Source organism: Pezoporus flaviventris, unplaced genomic scaffold, assembly GCF_033815535.1.
Source record: "Pezoporus flaviventris isolate CSIRO_AGI_PZ_B2104156 unplaced genomic scaffold, CSIRO_AGI_Pfla_v1 ptg000002l, whole genome shotgun sequence".
Classification (NCBI taxonomy): Eukaryota; Metazoa; Chordata; class Aves; order Psittaciformes; family Psittacidae; genus Pezoporus; species Pezoporus flaviventris.
This window is the reverse complement of record NW_026892550.1, coordinates 91,779,472-91,795,115: the sequence shown is the minus strand read 5'-3', so window position 1 is coordinate 91,795,115 and position 15,644 is coordinate 91,779,472. Positions and strand designations below refer to the sequence as shown.

Genomic DNA, 15,644 nt, shown 5'->3' with positions numbered 1-15,644 from the left:
CAACAGCGAAGAGGCTGGCACCGGCAGCCCCTTACTATCACGCAGTTAAACTTCCTGGCTGATATTTTTGGAGGGGCAATGGAGGGTAAGCAATCTGCTCCCTCAGCACCTTGACAGCAGCCAGGCACCTACCTGCTTTTTCTCAAGGATGTACTCCACAGAGATGCAAGTTATCTCAGAAAACCTGTTGACATGTGTTAGAAAACAAGAACAAAACGTTCACTTAAACCTCTTGTGGGGCTGCTTTCTAACGTGCGGTAGCATCTACAGGGAACCAAACTCAAGTGGCTGATGTCTGTTAACTGTGCTTAGATTTCCCTGGAGCTTGTTATCTATGCTGTCATGTAATGAACTGACATGACTATACCAGCCTGCATCTGATTCCTGCTCTTAACAGCCTCAATGGAGCAAATCTGGAGTTAGCAACATGAAAAACCAATGCGGAGAGATTATCCTCCCACCTCACCATAAGGGACTGCACACTTATTTCTGACCCTATGGTGGATGGGAAGATGAGGAGGCCTTCACTTGGTAACAGCCACTTACTGATATCCCTCACCTACATTTTGCAGATAGCCTTCAGTATACATTCAAGTTTTAAGGTATTTCCATAGGTCCCTTTTTGACTTCAGGCATATTGACACAATGTGGGAGTGGACTTCTATGAAGGGACAGCCATATAGGGAGCTCCAAATCCAGATGGATGGCTTTCCACATATATTTTCAGAAAGAGGAAAGCAAGAGATTATTTATTATTGGCAAGCTTTCAGTGTTTCACCCTGAATCGCTTCAACATTCCCAAGCTTGGCATAGCTTGGCATTTCTTGTGAAGAATTGAAAGCAGAATGAAAACAATTAGTTCTGAAATTAATTGGAACTTTTGTTGCATTTTTACCTTGCTTGGCACAGTTTTGGACTCAAGACGCTCATGTATTCAAACATTTCTTGGTATTTTTCAGTGCAAGCTGAAATTCCATAAATTAGGAAATTGAAACAATAGGAATAGGAAAAGAAAAGGAAAAGGATACCCAACCAAACTCCCCATGTTTTGTAAACCTGAAGCATATACAAAAAGCACAAGGGTTGAAAAAACTGTATGCTGCCCCAAAGAACAGAGGAAAGCAGAGTTTCCCTGCTGATGTTCAGTTTGCAGAGAGCTTTCCCAAGCATAACCAATGCAATGCAGCTCTAATGTAAACACTGGTGGAAATTTTCCAAAGCATGTGAAACTGCAGCATGAATCCCACCTAAAATAAGAAGGGTTTGTGCACTCTGGTGCAAGAGTCACCTCTAGAAATCTGCTATGACTGACACCAGCAGAGCCGTGCTGCCTCTCCAAGGCAGTTGTAAAACGTCAGGACCCTGCAGCTATAGAGGGTGGTAGGGCAGGAGAGCAGAAGCAAGAGGCCATCAGGACAATGATGCTACCCAGAGCCCAAGTTCCCTGCTGTGTATTAGCTGCTTCCCAGAATTCCACTTGCTTCCCAAATTCTTTACTACCTTTCACAGCAGCAGTTATTTATTTAATTTGGAAATACACTCTTTAACGGTTTTAGCAAGAAACCAGTGTCCTGTGCATCCAGTTTCTCTGTAGAGAACCCCAGGGATGCCAGGAGGTCTCTATCAGAAACTAATCACTTTACAATGTTCAACATGCTTTCAGGACTGATATATACGAAGGTGCTGCATTCTTGTAGGCAAGAAATCCCATCTATTCTGTTGGGTGGCTGTTTAACTGGAAAAGTCTGGGCTTCACAAATCTTACTTGTATTTTCAGTTTGCAAAGATGTCAATGCTTTCTATATAGCAGTTTCACCACAGGGGGTTTGCCTTATCCTGAAGATAATGGGTGTGCACGTACCAAACTGAGTGCCAATGGGACCATTTCCTAAGAGCTACACTCAGCATAGAAAATGAGTTGGTCTCTTTACTCTTCTGCCTGTTACTTCATAATGGCAGGCAAGGAAAAGAAGAAGGGAAAAAAAATAAAGTCTTAAAAATGACAAAATGTCATTGTAAGACCGTCGGGCTTTCAGGTAGATTGCAAAGGAACATGACTAAAGCCATGAACAATCAAAAATTTTCTAGTAAAAATAAATCTGAATATTATGATAATACTCCATGGCTTTAATATCCACAAGAACAAATTATGATGTGCTGCTTCTTAGAAACAATATATTATTTCCTGATTTTATTCTCACTGTGGAAATCCTGTTGGCACCTAAAGGCCACAGTGTTGTCTCACTGGTAATATCGCCTTGTCAATGAGCTTAGGGAGACCTTTTGTGGCCTGTCTCTGTTCAACGTCAATACGTGCTTATCAGCAAAGCCAGATGCAGCTCAACTGGAGCAGGCAGTATGGGGCAAAGAAATCCTGTGCTTACCCTTGAATACTACAGAGCCCTCTCCATCTGAAAGTCAGTTGAGTTGGCATAATGTCTCCATTTCTTATTTCCCGAGAGTATTGTGGTCATTCCCACTGTGAGCAATACTGACACTAATGCTTCCATTAAGGCTAATACACACATGCCAAAGTAGCTCCTCATGATTCTGTTAAAGAAAAGCAGGAGACAGCAGTACAAACAAGAGAACCTGTAGAGATAAATGCTCTGCATATTAAGTAGATGAAATTGTAAGAAGGAAGCAAGCAGGACTCTGAAGCCCTCATCTTTTTCCTTCCCAGTCTTGGATCTGACACAGTTCATGTTGTGTGCTTGTGAGACATGCTCTAAGTTCCCTGCAGTAACCATACAAGTCCTGATTTCATGATGATAAGAGTGAAAGTGGTACCAGACATGCTGTTAATAGAGCAGGGATTTCGTTCAGCTAAGAGACCCTTTGCTTTGAAGAGTGCTGATCTGAATAAAATCAAGAAGCTGGATGTATTTAATATGTAGGGCCTGCCAATATGCATTAGGGCTCATCCAGATGAAAGATGCCTAAGGGACTGACAACTCACAGGTTCTCAGAGGAAACTGCAGCAGCCTGCCCAGTGTTAATGGGGCTCCTGTTTTGATTATCATCACACATTCTTCCTCATTCCTAGGCCTTTTTCTTTCTACTGTATTTCAACTCTGCCACAATAAGCTAGTTATTCAAAATGCAGATAAACAGAATATTTTGTTACTATAGATTTAACTAGATATGGGGGGGGGGGGGAAGTGCTATGGGTCATGAAAGGGAAGAAACAATTCACTAAGATTTCTTAATAGATGTCAAAAATGTTATTATTAATTAACTGATAATGATCAAAGGAATTTTCTTTGGAGCACAAATTGTGTTATTTTTCATATGTTTAAGGTAAAGATGGATTGCATATTTCCAAATAACAGCTTCAAACACAACTCTGCAATTCTTGCATCACTGCTTCTAACTCACCTAAAAATACTGCAAAAATCTGATTTCTTTCTTAAATGTTCTATGCTTCTGGGGATTAAAAGTTTTCCTTCAAACACATGAAACCTTCTAAAACATCTGTAGGGCTAGTGCATTCCATCTAAGTTTTACTGCAGTTTGCACCCACCCCTTTTCTCCCACTTGCACCATTCCAAACACCACCATATCCCAATTTCCCAGATTTTTTTTCCCATGTGGCAAGGAACTGCTTGTAATACTTGAGATTTACTTAACCGGATTGTGTGAAGAGCAGATAGCTGGAGAAATAAAGACTGTAATTTGCCTTTGTACAGGAAGGTGCTCATTTGTTTTCTAACCCTACGTGCCCATCTCATGTAATAGCACTCACTACAAAGAGAAGAATAGCTGAGAATCTGAGCGTTTATTGAGTTATTTTGATGACGGAGGAGAAAGACAATGTTCTACTGTACTCTGGTGAAGATTTCTGACATAACGGTGAGATAGTTTGATTCCAGATTCTTCCATGTGATGTAGAAGTGGAAGGAGATTGAATGGCTAGACTATTCTCCCCAAATAGGCAGAGAAAATGGGGCTGGTAGACCTTCATCTGGAGCAATGTAGGGGTCTAGCTGGCTATGTCTGTCTCAAGCTCTGTGATGATCAGCCCAAACTGTGCCGGTTATTTGTAGGAGACATTTTTCTTCACTTTTTCTCATCATTACTATTGATTACATGGAAACACATGAAAAGCTGTGTGGGTTTGTGTAATACATTCCTTTTGGTTGCACTTCTCACCCTAGCAATGGTTGCAATCTGCTGTCCTAGAGGTAGACTGGTCATCCCAGCCTTTTCACCATTGCCAGTGCCTGCTTCCCAGCAGCAGCCTCAAAAGTGTACATGAGATCCTGCTCCAGCATGGTGGCAGGTTGGAGCTGCAAGGCAGATATATTTTTCATGCCACCAGGAGCCTGTGCAGGACAGTTAGAGGTTAGGTGTTTTGCTTCCTTAATAAAGGATCTGGCCACGTTTCAAATGCCATTTAAGAATATCTGTCAGCATCGTAGGGATGCTGACAAAGAATTGCATCACTAGAGGTACACTGCTATAACGAGGAAGTATGTTTTAAAAGCCTAATCATAAATTATTTCCCTGTTTTATTTCACTAACTGTCCTTTACCAAGTTGACTTCTCTCCTGGAGCCTGTCTGCTTGCTTATCCAGACTTTGTATTCATGCTGCACAGTATAGGAGACCTCCATAATTGGACACGAACACCAAAACCTATGTTTAGGCAAAAAGCATCAGATAATATTATACATGAGTGTGGAAACTGGAACAGATTCTTGACCCAGACAAAGTCCTGAGAGAGTAGACTGGTGGGCTACGCCTAGGCACAGAAATGAAGCACAATTGTGATTTTAACAGAGTCCTCTGCCATCAGCTTGGGGAAAGGTCAGTCAATGTCAGTGCTTAGTCTCCTCATTTAAGAAGACAAACTTTATTTTGTAGAGTGCAAAGCTATCATAACTCTTAGCTTGCATGCCTCCATGCTGCAATACTGAACCAAGCATGAGAAGATTCAAAAGTTCTGGTTCCACTGCTGATCAATAACTGAATTACAAAGCTTTTAAGGATTACAAAAGTGGCCAGCCTTTTTCAGAAACCAAACCACCAAGCCTTTCAGGGGCTGTGGCCACCATGAACAAAGGGGAAAAAAAAGTTTTGTTGGAGGAATGAATGTGACAACTGGAACAATTTTGTAACTGGGAATGTGAAGGGTTGATCTACACAGCTATTTTAGTTTCTGTTATTCCCATACCCGCAGAACTTCTTTCCCAAAGGAGAGAAGAAAGGGGAAGAGGAACAGCAAGAGCATTTAAGAGCTCTGCAGCTGGACAGCCCAAGCAGGGCACAGTGGAACTCATGCACGAGATGGGTACACACAAAAGTACAGTCTGACTAACTGGTTACAGAACATGAGCATTGCAGTAGGCAGAAGGGGAACAGGGACATCCTACAAACGTCAGACAGAAGTTACCTGAACACCACACTGCGACCTCCCTTTCTGTATCTGTGTCCTGACCAGAAGGACAGGTAGGCAGCTGTTATTTACGTATAATTACATGATGAGTTAGCTAATGGGAGACGCAGCATTGCTAAGTAGTCCTAGTCCTCTGTGGGGCGATGTGTATTTGATCAGAGCTAAAGTGATGAGGCCCATGTGACTGAAGAAAATAAGATGTGCCTAAGGGTGGACTGTAAGATCAGCTGGAGTCCAAAACAAACTCAACCGAGCTCTGAGTAACACTCCTGAAAGCTGCCTTGCTCTGCTGGGTTTATTTTCAGCTCTTGCCTAGACCAAGTGCCTGAACCCTCAGGTTCATAAAGGCCAATGGGTTTAAAACTTCGCATGTTGAAACTGGCCACCACATCACTTTGTCATCTCTATGCAATCACACAACTGGTTAAAAAACCCAACCCAACCCACCTCAGGGCACAAGTTCTTAGCTTCAGGATTTCAGAAGTGGCATGAATGGCAAGGTGTTAAGTACAGCAGGCTGAGGAGTTATGTTTATTCCCTGCAGCTTTGCACAGAGCTATGCACTCAGGGAAGCCTGGCCTCCCCCTGTTAAGATGGCAAGCGGAATTCTGCCTGTGCTTACACTTGTATATTCAGTGTTTTCCACTGAAATCAGCAGAGCTGATATTCCTGCGTGTTGCAGTATGGCAGTCAGAGCATTAAAATACACAAAACGTTATTCTCTATTTCAAGACTACGCACAAAAGGAAACCAGTGTTACTTTGTGGATAGGGAGAGCGGCTCCTTTCTCTCTGTTTTTTCCTTAAAGCTTTTGTACTTGGAGCACATCATTTACTTTGTGGCTTAGCATGCCTGATTGTATAATGATATTTCCTTTAAATAAAGCATGGAAAGGTTAAACTGGGTCAAGTTTGAGAGAGGCTGAGATTCATGGTGATATAAATACAGATTGTAGAGGTGCTCTATAATATACAAAGTAAGTAGATAGGCTGAGAAAGTTGAGGCTGTTCAGCCTGGAGAAGAGAAGGCTGTGTGGAGACCTCATAGCAGCCTTCCAGTATCTGAAGGGGGCCTATAGGGATGCTGGGGAGGGACTCTTCATTAAGGACTGTAGTGATAGGACAAGGGGTAACAGATTAAAACTTAAACAGGGGAAGTTTAGATTGAATATAAGGGGGAAGTTCTTTACTGTTAGGGTGGTGAGGCACTGGAGTGGGTTGCCCAGGGAATTTGTGAATGCTCCATCCCTGACAGTGCTAAGGTCGGGTTGGACAGAGCCTTGGGTGAGATGCTTCAGTGTGAGGTGTCCCTGCCCATGGCAGGGGGATTGGAACTTGATGATCTTAAGGTCCTTTCCAACACTAATTATTCTATGATTCTATAGAAGCTGTTTAAAATTAATTCTACCTGAAAATCGTATTACTTTTTAACATGGGAGAATACACATAGTTCTCAGCTCAAATGAGAGCTTCTGAGGTCATCAGAGTCAAGTTTCAGAGCTGATCACTGTAAAATACTGTTGTGGATACCTGGAAGATGTTATTTATGTAAGAAAGTAGGTTTTGGGTGATCTTTTATAAATAAGCCAGGTTAGACAGAAAGCTCTCTGTCCCCTTTCTCATCTACTCCAATTCAAACCAGTATCCAATCATGGCCCAGTGATAGGGTTATGAAAATCTGATATCATCACTCGATTCCATCAAAGGAGTAGATCACCTGCACACATTGGTGATAGTTCCTGCACATCCACATGTATTTTCCTAAGATCTGCAGGAAGAACCTGGTTAAATCACTTCATATTGGAATTCACATGTAAAACTAGGGGAAGAGAGGGTCATATTGTGAGCGCTAATAATAATGCATCATAACAAATATATAAATATCTTTAATTATTATCAGTTTAAACACTTCCTCACTTCTTGCTTGATCTCTTCATTGTTTGTATCTCATTTCTGAAAGAGGATAATTGCTTTGGATCTCTTCAATTACTACTAAAGCACTGCAGAGTACTTGTAAAAAATCAAATAGGTTTGAAGACTGGGATCATTGAGCTTGGCCTCCCACGCAGTGCAGCTTGTATAGTTTCTCGCAACAGCTCCTGCCATGATTTTCTCATTCCTGATTGAAAAACCAGTGTCAAGGCTAGTTTGCAAATACTCACTGGTGTGGTCCAAACCAGGCTTATATCACCAGTGCATCCCCACTGCAGCAAGAGAAAAGCAGCAGCGCCCTGAGTGAAGAAAACAGCATTTGGTCTGGCTGTGACAAACCCTCAACTTCAGCGGGGACTGCATGACCATATGATACCCCAACACAAAGACACTTGCTTAAGAAGAGCTCATATGTTCACTCTGTAAAGCAGCCTCTGTCTCCTGGGCACCTAGATCATGAGCAGCAGCTGCAGGGCTAGTCAGTGCCTGGCAGCATTCCTGAGCTCATGTAAAATCACCTGAGTTGTTTCTACACTTTGTGCTACCCTGAAGGTTGAACAAGAAACATTGCCAAGTGATGCACGAGATGGCAGCTTGTTTGGCAGCCTTGGCCCTGCCCTCCCTCTGCCTGTGTGTCACTGAGCCTCACAGCAGAGCCCATCCCCTGGGGCTGCTGCCAGCCACGGCCCATCAAGCTTTCTTTGAAAGCAAGCAGAGTGAGGCTGCATATTTCAGTCAAATTGACGGTCTTTGCTGGCATCTCTGTGCAATCACAGCACCTGCATGATGCTCCTTAATAAGAGTGCTTAAAAACATGCTTAGGAGGTTAGAGAACTAAAGAGTGTATTCATTCGTCACCACCTACTCTGCTCTGGGAAAATATACTGGTCTCAACAGCATCACATGAAGCCAACCAGCTACTGCTTCTATTAGTCCAAGGTGTGGGAGGCTCTGAAGGAAGCCGCAGTTGTAGATGCCTCACTAAGAATTAAACCCTGTAGGTGTCCTCTCTGTTTTCAAGCCAGAGGACAACTACCTCAGAACTACCTCAGGGTCCTCAGCCATCTAATGACCAGATGACAGAGGCAGAGCTGAAGGTGTAGGTTCTTCTGAACAGAAGCACTAAGGTCTTTTCAGCCATGGCTGTATGGGAGGAATTACAGCTTAGGGAAACTTATGGAGCTGGGCTAAGGATGGTCCGGTTGAAAATATTTTATTTGTAGGAGTAGGCTGGAAACCGGTCTGCTGATTTCAAATGAATTTTGCCACTTCTATACATTTTTTTTTTCTCCAAAACAGCACAACAAATATTTCAAAACTTCTTGTAACATTTACATGTTACATCTAGTATCAAATATCCCATTCATTCATAGGCTTCCTTTTCCAAACAGAGTTTTGAAGACAGAATTTCCAGAACCTGTCTCATAGTTGACGAGCTGTGGTCTTTCAAGGGAGAGAGACACTGAAATGTGGCTGGCTGACTGTTTCTAAGAGTGGGGTTGAAGGAGCATCATATATCACAGGTTAGCAGCATAATACAGTTATTATTTATTCCAGGCAACCAAAGCCAGTCACAAAACTTTTCTCTCCAAAAGATGAAATGCCATAGCAATGCAGAAGCTCATGTCTTAGATCTTCCTCTGATTATTGCATTACCTTTACTGGAACATTTACCAAAGTCCAATAGTGTGTGCAAGTTAGCAGAAACAGAAAAACTGTGCTATTTATTTAAGTGGCAACTATCTCAGAAAGCAGAGAGTCGATTCCTTCCCTTCCAGCTCAAGCAAAATTCCCCTTAACTTCAAAGGGATTCTCACTGAAGTTTGGCGTTTGGATCCAATCCCTCTCTCTTGCTGACTGCAATGGAAGGGAGATGATTTTGCACGACTGGCATGATGTTTGTGGAAGATGCCAGCTAGTGACTTCAGAAGGCCTGTGACTGCCCTGGGTGATGAAGGCACTACCCTGCTCTTCCTGTGGGTTGCTCCTAAGGAGGGGACAATAATTATGCAGTCTGACAGTGGGGCTCAGCAAAAGAGGTGTCACTTTCTTTCAAGACAGAGGCATGACATGTGAAGCCAGAGGCCTGTGACCTGTGACCAAGAGTCAGAGACATCAAAGAATCTTCCTGGAAAAAGCCTCCTTTCACATTAATAGGGATTGTCAGTTCTTGCTCTTAACAGGCTTCTCCTTGTGTTTCTTAGGAGCTGGCGCGCTGAATGGCCTCAACAAACTCTCATACATGCAAGTGCCCCCGTGGGGAACAGCAGGGGAAGCCCTGACTGAAAGGTTCTGTTGAATTATTAAGATTTCCCAGAGTAAACCAAGGTAACCTTCGTGTTAATTTCTGTCAGCCTCTTCCAGTTTCATTATGAAACAGTCCCTCCGCCCCTCACCTCGCCTACTCTTCTCTCTCCTGTTAAAAGACACTTCACATGGCTGCTGAAGTAAGAAAGCCTGCCTGCAAGATTAACTAAATACACACAGGCCTATTTTAGATAGATGCATCGAGCTAAATACAGCAGCCTTGAGCTGCTGGAGGGAATGCAGCATTTCATCCGATCCCTCTCACCAAAGCGCATTAATGCTTCAGCAACCAGAAGGGAAATACAGGCACTAAGTCTCATCTTTAAGCAACAAACCCCAAAACTTCAGGGCCAAAAAAATGAACAATAGCTTCCTAACTTGTCACATTCTTTGGTTTTGCCAAGCCCACTTCAGAAAACATATGGGTGTTGAGTATGTTTCCCTGCCCACGTGTATGTCCGCCGTCCCTGGCAGCTGCCTGTGATGGGCACAGTGCATCAGAGGTGTATGCAGTGACTCAGAAACACCCATTCCATCACCTCTGGGACCATGTGATCATTCTTTATCCCAAATCTCTGCCTTTTTTGTTCACTGCACTACAGCAGTGGCTATAAACCACTGTGCTCTGCTGGTAAGCTGAATACTCTTGATAAACTGAGAATACTCCTGATTTTCTTGACTTCTTTCTCTGAGAAGGATCTATATTTTCTAGCATCTTCCTCTAGAGTTCATCAGCTTGTTCTGTGGAGTCAAGCAAATGTGTTTCTGCAGCTAAGAAAGTCTTTGACATATTCCTAGGCTGCGATGTTCTGTAGGGCTGTTCAGCCTTACTCTAAACCGAGCAAATCAGATTAAAGTGGAGGAGGAAGATGACAGTGTAACGGATATGTTCACTGTATTATTCAAAAGAAGGCAACCACACAGGGCCAAGATACCCTATATTAAAAATAATACATTTTCTCTAAAGAAGGAGTGTTACTATATTTTAAAGAACAGATTTTAAAGGTTTGAGTCATCTTGGAGCTGAATGTTCTGCTGCTATTGGTTTTGCTTTTCTAATGGTCCTGTGTAAATATGCTTGTGTTTGCTTATGAAGTTAATTTAGTGCTGGTGAAAGTCTATCAGTCTTTTTAGATTAAAAATGGTTTACATTCACTATATAAGAGGTATGGCACAAACATTTCTGGCTGGGTTTTTTCCACCAAGCTTGGAAGTCCTAGTGGAGTGGGACTTTCTCCATTCACTTGCAATGATGCATCAATTAACCTCTTACTCTCTTCCAAGCAACGTGAATGGCTTTAGCTATCACTTTCACCAAAAGTGGCTTATTAGTATCTTTTCTTAAACAACCTTGTGGTTTTAAAGGCCTCCACCCAGCAAGTTAAAACCATATTTCATTCTGTGTTTCTGCCATTGTCAATAAAATGTAAAATTAAATCACGTAGAGCTTGAGGTAACAAACTTTCTAGACTCCAGGGAGCTGAACAAGCAGCCATTTCAAACCATGAAGAGCTGGCCTAAGACACTGGTTGACAACAGTTGTTGGCATCTTTTAAAAGGAGTTGATATGCATGTGTTTGTTCCTGTGTATAAGAAGAAACAGGGAAGCCCATGCTTTAACATGCTTTATTCCCAGTTGAAGTGATTTGAAGGCAATACTCCCAGTTTCCAGAAGCCTGGAAAAGAGGCTTACCTACTCCATCCAATCTCCTTTGTTTCCCACTCATGATAGCCCATCACAGACTCTTTCTCCTACTTTTCCAAGGTCATCTCACTATATTTTTTCCCCTTTATGAGCAGAGTCTGAATTACAAGCATGTGCCCCGGGCTACCTTTCCTGTGGCTGGTGTAGTCTGATAATGGCAGCAAACTCATACTGCAAACTTTGCTTCCCAGACCCAGTAGGATGATTTCTCATTAAACAGACAATGGATGAGTGTCTGGAATTGGACGGCCACTAGTACAGACATTGTTAGTTCTGCATAATCACTTAATTTTCCTTAATAACCATATTATATATATATATAAGTTGACAGTACTGAACTGGTAACAAATCTGTTACAATTGCTAATCAGATCTCTATTGTTTGTCGGCATTCAAGAAAAATTCCATTACGTTTACTCTACCTAGATAAATAGGAGAATACCACAACAAACCATGAAAGACAGGAAGAAGTGAAAAACTACCTAGAATGGATAGCAAGTCTTCCTCACTGCTTCAACAGAAAGGAAACCATTTTGTCCCACAAATAACAGGCATATCTACAAATTGGAAGGTTTCTATTTGGTCTTAGAAAATCTGTTTGAAGACTTATGATCCAGTGCTTTGTATATCTCTAGGGACAAAAGCCAGCCAAAAATATGGAGGCCTGAGGGGAGAAGAGAAACACTGGAATGAGCAAGGGGGAAGGGTACAGGAGGCAGAGCAGTGACATTGTTTGAAAGCAAATGCTCTTACAACAGCTCTGAAAATGTCCTGGGTATTTTGTTTGACATTTCGAGCTAGCAGTTTCACCTACCCATAGATTATCAGATCAAGTCACTGCACCTTTATCAGATACTAATTGTATCCGGGTCAGGGCAGCTCTTTGTTATCTCCATCTGGGAATTCTGGGCTTATTTGCTTAGCTATTAAGGTGTCAAGAAAGGGATTTTTAGCCTAAAAAGAAAATAAAAAAAGAATAAAATATCCTAGAGTGAGGCATTCTGAAGAGTTTCCAGGCTGACTAAAAAGTGATCCTACACCCTTATAGACAGCAGCATCCTCTGAGGGGAGAATGTCACAATATAATATACCAGTCACTGTGCAATAAGAACCAAAATCACATTTTCCCTCTTTTTCTTCTTCTTCTTTTTTTTTTAATTCAAAAAATTAGGAGAATTGCTTTCTTTTCTTGCCAGAAAGTGCAACATAAATGACATAAATACAAGGAATTTTTGAAAGGCAGTGTGAGATTTGCAAGGTGAAAGAAGCCTGAATTAAATGTTAACATTAAAGCCACAGCCTTTATTACAGAGGAGTTGTGAAAGTTAAGGGCATTATGTTTCAGTCCTCTAGGGTAGAATTTACGTTACGAATCTCAGAAGAGCTCTTGCTCACACATCAACAGGGGAGAGCCAGTACCGTTTCTGCCCTTTCTGGGGGAGGAAAGATGATGCAGAGAACACTGTGGCTAGTTTGCTGTTATTAGCATTAACATCAATAAAGAGCACAATTTTTACCACCCATCATGCCCCTACTAGAGTACACAACCTCCCAGCCTCCACCCAAGAAAATTATATCATTGCATGAATTAATCATCTGGGCAATTAACAGCAAAAGAGACCTCAGGTTTCCAGCACAGTCTCTGGCACCAGTGAATTGGCAATGACGTAAGCTGCCCTGGGAATACGCTGGCGTTTTGCCTGTTCCTGACCCTTGGTGTTGACTCTGAGGGCAGAAGCAAACAATGTAGTCACCCAACCGGTGATAAAAGCTGCAAGCCAATGCCAGGTTACTGCTGCTGCAGCATCAGAGAGATGCTCCTCCTGCCAAAGCCCGCCATGTGCCTATCCCAAGGAAGATGAGTATCCCAAAACAGGCAAGTGTAAATGGCTTCCTCTGATGTGCAGAGGGATGGACTCTCCAGGTGGACTGAGTATCTACCTCCTTTTTAGTAAGGACAGGCTCCTACTCTGCACCTGGAAGTTATGCAGCCTTTTGCAGTATGTGTATAAACAGGTTATTTAGCTATTCCTCTGATCCTGGGGCAGAAATGGGAAAGTTTATTTTGAGATGACCAGGCCTGTTTTGCATCATTTCTTAGCTCATTCTGTTGCTGTGAGCACTTTGAAAGTTGGAGTCAAATTCAACTATGACCATGTTTTCTTTAAGAGAAGCTGAAGGACAGGAAAGGCAAGAAATCAAGCCTTGTCTTACACCTGTATTTCAGTCAGCTGTTTCAGGTGAGATGGGGAGAGCACGACTCCATCCTATAGGAATCTGCAACACATTTCCTGTGAGTTTTCCATCACCAAACAGGTGGAGCCTTTTTGTACCTGTGCCAGGTGAGTGCCCCTTTGGTCTCACTTGGGGCACCTGCACAAACTGTGAGACAAAAGGGGTCAGACTCAGCCCACTACCCCCAGCAGCACATCCCAGAGACTTCAGGAGAGCATGGAGGTGGTCTCTGATGGGAATGTCTGTTGGGTTTGTATTTACCCATCTTCAGGGCATGTGACAAAACCACAATAAAAAAAAAAGGGAATTCAGGTAGGGGAAAGTTGACCCTTGATCAATGAAATTTGATGTCAGGGAGGCAGGAGAACTTACTTGGCAAACAGGTTTGGTTAATCTAAGACAAGCCATTTTCTTGCTTTTCCCTATGAGGCTTTCTGCCTTACTGCTCTTTTCAGAGGGAGCTTCTGGCTATTGCTTTCTGAGATCACAGAATAAGCACATCTCCCTCAGCACTCATCATAAGAGTAAGTTTCCAACTGAGATGAGATATCCACAGGTGAGCAACATTGTCTCAATAACACTTTCCTCTGGATCCTAGCTTAAAAAGAATTCGAGTAGAGGAAAGCATATGAGAAGCAGACAGACCTGTTAATGCCTTACAGCAAGCTGTGATCCCACTCAGGTTAGTGACTTACGTTACCAAGCCTGGGACAGCCTTGTCTTAAAGGCTTGCAAAGATGTAAGCTGCAGAAGGGCAATTACAGCATTATCACTGCAAACAACCTTCCCTGTCTACACAGCTTAATACCACTTGTCACATTTGTAATCCAGCTTCCCCTACCTGCCTTGTCTGTTTAGCAGTCACTTGTTATCAAAGCAAACCCAGTGAAACAAAAGAAAGGGCAGAGGCTAATTTGCTTCATGTGCTCCTGCTCTTCCAGATAACATTAATCTGTGGGTTCTTGATCCTCAGTGATGCTCACCCTTTCTTAGCATCATTAAAAGGGAGATAAGAAATCTGTGGAAGCAACTCTATAGGTTAGCACTTAAGCAGCATGAAAACAGGAGGGTTTGATCCTCAGTTCTTCTGGCCAGTCAAATAACCTATCCTGATTCCCCGGCCTTGCTTTCCAGGTGTAGCTGGCTCTGCAGGCAGGATTAATCCACTTTCCTACTCACTTGCACTCTCCATGTTAGAGAATCTGATTACGCAGATTGCTTGTAATTTATCTCCACCTGCCACGACTAATGCTCCATTCTGACCTCCTCTTTCCCATTTTAACATCTCACTGCAGGTCCAATACATACACAAACAGATGCACACACACTTGCTCTTTTTTAATGGCAAACAGCTCACTAAGAACCTCAGCATTACCATTTTTAATCGAACCAGAAAGCACAACTGTTTTCCCCACACTGCCCATGAGGTAATTTCTCCCTTTTGACTCCTTTCATTACATTTATAATTCACAGGCTTCCTACGTTGCTGCTTTATCCACATAAAACATAGTCATCTCCATACAGACGCGCACAATGAACACGCAATGTTATAAACCCCTGCAGCACATATAAAGACAAAGGCACAAGCTACATGCACTGAGCAAGTGCCACCACATGCATTCCTGTTCTCTCCAAACCCTGCAGGAAAACACTGCCTGCAGAGTGCTTTCCTATAAACAAAATCAGCCTTGCAGCACAGGGTCAGTACATGAATCTGGCAAATGCTGTTCCCACTTGTTCCCTTACCTTTCCTTAGTCTGCTAATTCAGGGGCCCTGGACTGAGTTGCTTTCTCTCCTGCACACAAACTGCCAGTCCCTCCTGCTTCACATTCACAGCACACTAGCAGGATTCACCGTCATCCCATTCTGCTGGATCCTTATCGCCCTATTGGCCAAAGCCAGACAGTAAATTCAATTAGGCTCCTCCTTATAACTATATTATCACAGGAACAGGATGAATAATTTAGTAAAACAACAAGGGTGTGCAGGCTCTGGTGTCACAGACTTCACCCCCACTGGTAGGCTTTTATCAAAAAGAGGTGGGTAAAGAAACCAGAATCTGTCACTCT

General features: G+C 42.6%; 1 protein-coding gene across 4 annotated transcripts in view; it reads right to left on the bottom strand.

Moving 5' to 3' along the window:
• SYN3 (synapsin III) overlaps positions 1-15,644 on the bottom strand; it is a 256,004-nt gene that overhangs the window by 183,740 nt on the left and 56,620 nt on the right. For 2 of the 4 annotated variants that reach the window (XR_009741803.1, XM_061445079.1), the window contains exon 2: positions 15,321-15,460. The exons of 1 other annotated variant lie outside the window; for it this stretch is intronic. The gene's annotated coding sequence lies outside the window, so the exon portion shown is untranslated. Of the gene's footprint in view, positions 1-15,320; positions 15,468-15,644 lie in introns of those variants that run through there. One more of the 4 variants, XM_061445080.1, reaches the window with a different exon arrangement.